A 6,608-nucleotide genomic window follows, 5' to 3' on the forward strand; every position below is an offset into this window, starting at 1 on the left:
TTAATACAGTGTAGAATCACCACCTCATGATATAGTTCCAATCATTTTCATCTCTTGCCTTGATATATCAACACATATAATCATCTTGTGTTTGAACCCGCAAATGACACATATATGAGTTGCGGGCCATGCTCCAATGGTTTGGCTTTTCTGTTGGCATTGATATCAAATTCATCATATTTTTTTATCACTGACTGCCTGCAGGAGGAATTTGTGATGTCATTTTCTGTCTTGCATAAACTTTTTTTTTTTTTTTTTTTTTATGTTTTCATGTTCGGAGATATGAAAATTTCTTATGCAGACCTTTATACTGATTAAATAGCAGATTCTTTTAATGTCCACTGCCTTCTCCAAGTGGCCCCTGAAGCACTTTGTCCATTGCCTGAGTTAATCCAATTTTCACCTAATGCACCTGGAGAGCTCATAGAGTGCCGGAGGGACATTATCAGGTGTAATTAGACAGTGTTTGAACTTATGGGAGTATTATATGGGTGATTTACAGCCTAAGCAGAATAATTTGGAGACTGACAATAATACACATTTCTTTCTCAGCTACCAATCTTTCCACAAGTATTGGCATTCATTTGGGAATAATAACAAAACCATCAACAAAATAATCAGTGGCACAATTAGTTGTACCTCCAAAAATGACATAAATGTAACTAAAGCATTTAAAAAAATTATTTTTGATCCTTTTGACTTGATCAGAGTTCAGAGAAACATTTAATATGCAATTCAGGACATAAAGGGATGGAGAGGCCCATTTCTTTTAGCCACTCATAAAAATGGGAAAGACAGGAGAACAAACTTGTCAAGTAGGTTAGATTTGTGTTGACATGTTGCTTCTCAAAAGAGTCTAGTCCTAAAGCACTCATCTTTAGGCATGTTTTGATTCTGAGACCCAGTGTGTTTTTTCCCGCAACTTAATTTTCTGCTACCTTCTCTTTTGTGAACATTTGTGCTGTAGAAAAGGTTGATCGGGGTAACACCACCGTCTGCAGCAGAGTAAAGTCAACTCATATCTGGGCCAACAGGGATTGAGAAAGAAAATCCCACTGCAAAATAAAAAGCCATAGAAAGACTTATTGTTGTCTTTGAGACAAGAAAAAAGTACAGGCAGCTTCAATTGTGATTAAAGCCATGTTTTCTAACTATAACTTGTAAGTATTTTACAACATTTACACCATAAAACCATATTACATTCCCTTTAAAGTCAGAAAAGCCTAAAACTTAAGTGCCAGAGGAATATCAAGCAAACCCTGATGCAAAAGCATCTCATATCACAAAAATATGCTGAGCTAAAGATTCTTGTGGTTGCTTTTATTTGTACAGAATAAACCTCAAAATACTACTTTTAATAAAATATTGGATTTACTGCCACAGGCAGCAGTAAACAGACGTTGATGATTTAAAATCTGTTATAGTTAAACATATTTAGTTAAGAGAAAAGTTCATCTGCGGAGTAGAAATATTTTAAACTGACACAAATGACTTATAAAGGTTAAAAATACTGACCAATTCAAACCTGACTTTTATCAGGAGTAACATTGACTGTGGGGGATGATATGAATTAATGATATCAGTATAGAAGAAAAGGAAGATTTTTTTTTATGTCCACCAGAGATGATTTTTCAAATCGCCACATCTCATTTCCAGAAGTAATGTCTGCATGACATCACTAATGCTTGCCTCACTTATTTCTGATCATTTCCACTGCATTATTAATATAAGAGATTCTCCATATGCTCCCTCAAAAAACGTTTTATTTTCCAAGCAGATTAGGACATTTTTCAGAGACTGACTGCCTCACCCAAACAGCGTGATTTCAAACCTGAAATCAAATGTATAAACTGAGTATCCACCAGGATTAACTCAGGCAAATATTATACCTATATTCAACAGTATATGTATATATTCAAACAATATTTCCTGTCATTCAATAAGTCTGACATAGTATTAGGTCCAGAGAAACTATTATGAGTTTGACCCCAAAGAGCCATTTTTTTGTGTGAAGCTTGCCTCCATGATGAGTTCTGCCAAATGAAGAGGTAGTTAGTATGCTAAAGTTTAATTGTTCAATTATGGCTGGATATGAAGGGGGACCTTGTTGCCCTTTCATCGTGTTTGAAAACAGCGGCAGAGCGTCACGTGCCACATATTGTAATTGCCGGCAATTACAAAGAGAGCTCTCGATGTAAGCAAGGCCCCACTGAAAAGCCTTTCCCACCTGTTTTGTGCAGCTGCGTGCGCCAAGGAGAGGCTCCAATCCAATCAGTCTGAAACAGCGGCCGGGCTCTCAGTGTGGAACAAGGAGCGCAACTAGCCGAGGATCGACTGCATGAAAACATTCAGTACAAGTACTGCAGAGAACAACGTGTTAAAAAAATATTATTACAGAGTAAACAAGAAAGCAGTGAAGGGAAACTATTTGCACTTTAAATGTAAGCTGACCTTGTGAAAATCTTTGCAACACCAGCTTCAAACAATAGGTAATATGCAGGCTCTCCACAAATTATTTATTTTAATATTTTTTATAATGTCATTTAAAGCTATGTTGTCGCTCAACCGCCAGGGTTTGTTTGCCTAAAATCAAAATGTGCTATGAGGTATGATGTAATCTATTATGCAATGATAGATCTATAGTCAGTTTAAATGATTGTGCAGTTTATCAGTGATTAGAGTCCATTATAACCTTTTCAGTGGCCCAGATGGGAAACCAGGAGACAAATGAGGGACCTCTTTACTCTCAACCAGTTCCTTTTTAGTCATATGATGGATGTCCGCAATACCATATGTGTCCAATTTCTGATTGGTTTCAATAGAACAAAGGCCTAAATTCTGAGCTAGAAAGAGGGAATGTCTACAGTACAAAAAACCCTTTATTCTCAGGAGCAAGGATAATGACAGAAAAGGACAAAAACATTTAGTCAGAGAATCAGCCAAGAATCCAGAGATCCATGCCTGAGGTGGGAGAATTTGTTGAAACAACAGCTAGTAGTTGTGCATTCTGCAAGTCTGGCTTTTATGGAAGAGTGGCAAGAGGAAAACTCTGACTGAAATAAAACCATGAGAAACATGACTTCTTATAAAAAAAAGGGCTTGCAAAAGTCTTAAAGGGATTAAATGATTTTTACAATTAACATATTATTGGATTCAAGTATTACTTTTTATATCATTTCAAATGCTGTTATGAATGTTCTTCTGGGCAATATATAGCAGAAACAAAGCACCTCTTTGCTGAGTGATTTGTTAAACCAGAGCAATAACAACATCCACTTTCATTTCTTTACACAGCAAATGTCTCTTTCATGTTCTTCCAGCCTGGTCTCACAGTCTGAAACAAAACTACAGCAGTGAATGTCACCAAACAAGGACAGTTTCTTCTTTCTTTTACTCCGAAAATTCCTCATATCATCTCTACACAGATGAGCAATTTGTCTGTCATGACGTCTTGGAGGATCGTTCGACTCTGGGCCTATTGCACTGACAACACTGTTATTAGAGGTAAGTCGAGCCAGCCGTGAATGAATCTGCCTTCTGTTCAGAAGGCCCGGGGTCTTTTCAGCGATTAATTCGATAAATATATTAATTATGAATCTGGTTGACAGTACAATCAGATTGTCAGGCTTCCAGACGTGGCCTTTTGTGATAATTCAGCTTTGAGATCGGGGGCTCCTCGGGTTTCAGGAGCTATCATTGCCGAGACTCAGCCTCTTATCAGCACCTGACCCATTCACTCGGTAATTTCCTGTGTGTTGTAATTAAATGGAGGCTTTCTGATTACAAGTGACTCCCTTTAAGAGGTACTTCTCCGGTTTCAGGCAAAGAGGACAGTCAGTGGTTTGGTTGTCTCCACTCGCCCTCTGTTGGACTCAAACCTGAGGAGAAAAAAAAATTCCTTGAATTTCACAGAAATGTTTATGTTACAGAATATCACATCATTGTCAATGAAAATATTGTGGTTTGTACGCCATTGTACAGCATTTCTCTTTTCAAGCTTTGTTCAAGATTAGTCTGACAAGATGGAGACTAAATGTGAACACAGATGTTTTATTGAACTCCATTTGGTTCTCTAAAAACAATGGTTTTCCTCTCTCCAATGCCCCATTGATAGGTCAGTAACAGTTGTGAGTGTAATTCATGTGTGCCATGAATTTTATTTTACACACTCTGGATATATCGGTTGAGCTTGATGGTTACAACTTACAGTATAAAACATTCAAAGTTGGTTTCTGAGAAAAAAACAAAGATTACAAAAGAAATGTTACATCTCAACTCTTGCCCACTAATTGATATAAAAATGTACCCAGCCCGCCCCAAGACAAATGAATGGAGACAATGTTAGGATGGACGCTATGCTATAGTCTAATCAGTCAGGGGAAAGCTCATTGACGGCCTCCACAAGACAGGTGAGCCCGATAAACGGTAAATACTAAACAAACTAGCTGCTAAATGAGTTACAACTTTTCCTTCTACTGAGCTTTCCATTATGCTTTTACACTCTCTGGAGAAGGTTTTTCAACTTACTCTGCTTTTAGATGGTGTCAATAACTGTCTGCTGAATTCTAGGTTTTCATTAGGTGCGAGCCTAAATCATCAAAACTAATAGACATAAACACTCGAAATGCTTGTACATCACTCTGCGTGGAATACATTTGTACATGACTTCAATGGCATTCTAATATATTGAGACGCACCTGTATCTACTTGCCTTTAAACAACTCAGTCCCTGAAGCAGAAGCAGAAATTAGCTCTGAAGAGCTGCCCACGATGACACTCAATATTTTCCTGCTTCTCTCTTTCTCAGCTCGTCCCTTATAATTAAACTGACTTCTTTTTCTATGCACCCCATGAGCATCATTAATTCAGAGAATAGACCCATTACGGAGGTTGCCGCTCCCAGGATAGCACTGAGGAAGAGGTGGGGCGGTGGCTTTTCAACATTAATGCCCCCCTACCCATGTGTGCTGGCTATTAATCTCAACAAGCAGTGAAGTGGCTTCATCAAAGCTGCAGCAGCGGCGTAACGTTCCCAAAGCACAGTAAAAGTCAAATATTTAGTCCTTGGTTCATATGACCTCTGATATTAAATCAACTTCCAGTTGCTCATTCAAATTTATTTTACAGTAGCCTTACACAAACTATAGAATTAGCTACTTGTTGCGATTACCTTACAAATAAAAAAAACCTTATTACAAATAAAAAAAACCATTGTCCATAATGCAGTAGTTCAGCTCGTCAAAGTGCTTCTTGGCTTTCACCTTTTACTCATTTTTAAAGGTGTCAAATATGTCAGATATTCATAACCGGCTGGACATGCAATTTACAAACCCATCCATCAACACAGCAGAAAATTAAAATGACCTGACAAAAACCCAGCACTGATTTCTCTTTGCCACAAGGAGGAGCCGCAGGTTAAATTTGATTCACTTCTGTGGTTTCAAGTCGGTTTAAGCTTATATGTAATACTGCAGTATTCCACTAGAAGGCAGGAGTGCATAGTTCAATGACTGAACTCATGAACCTTAAAAGAGGTTCTTTTTTTATAGAAATAAGCTGTCCACTGGAATAAAAAACGAAAATCCCATCTTTTGTTTTTTTGGACTTGCACAAGACTATCAGAAAGATTCAGATGAGGTTGCTATGCATAATTTATCTTCATCATGTATCTGAGTAATTATGACCCGCTTCCTTCACATTCCTTCAGATGATCTTATCCTTCAGGGAACAGATCAGGTTTGCATCTGTAAGCTGTCACATGTGTCACAAACCATCACATCACAACCATAGAGCTGCAGCTTCAGAAGAGACACACAAAACCAGAAGAGAGACCTTAAATGGTTCAAGGGGCACAAACCCTAATTACCCCCTCTTTTACATGCAATCACTGTTCTAATAAATTCATCTCCTGACATTAAATTGTGTTCTCATCTTCGGTGGGAATCCGTCTGTGCTGGCTGACTCAGGATGTTAATAAAGGAATAATTAAGCTTCAGCATTTATAATTAGAGATTTTTTTTCTCAGAGGTGAATGAAGCAGGGTTTAAAATTTGTGGAGATGTATCAAATTACTGTGAATCAAGTGAAGCTGGTGGATTCCCTGTTCTCAGTATATTAGAACAGGGAATGAGAAAACTGGCTTTTCTTTAACCAAAAAAGCTATTTAAGGAGGAGAGAATCACAGAAAACACTCAGACACAATTCAGGTCTCATGAGTTCAAATCATCAACTCCTTATCTCTTGTTTATGATGTGCAGAAAGGTGTGCACTGTTATTTTTGTGCATGTTGGCCAAAACGTTCAGTTTTGAATCACCTGACCATTGTATTGCCCACATGTTTTCTGCTTCTTCTACATAACTTTTGGCAAAATTAGAACTGGGCATTTTGTGGTGCATCTTTACTGCAAAGCTTTTTTTTTTTCTTATTCCAAATAATTTTTTTCTTACAAAAGCACACAAAAACAACATCCACTCCCCCACAGAGAAGGTATTTAAAAAATGGAAAGGCACACACAACACAACATGCCCAATAAACAGAAAAAAATGGCTTTAATACAGTTGTAACTATATGTTTGCATATTCTATGTAAAAAGACACTCACTCCTTTT

Source organism: Gambusia affinis, linkage group LG20 (assembly GCF_019740435.1).
Source record: "Gambusia affinis linkage group LG20, SWU_Gaff_1.0, whole genome shotgun sequence".
NCBI lineage: Eukaryota > Metazoa > Chordata > Actinopteri > Cyprinodontiformes > Poeciliidae > Gambusia > Gambusia affinis.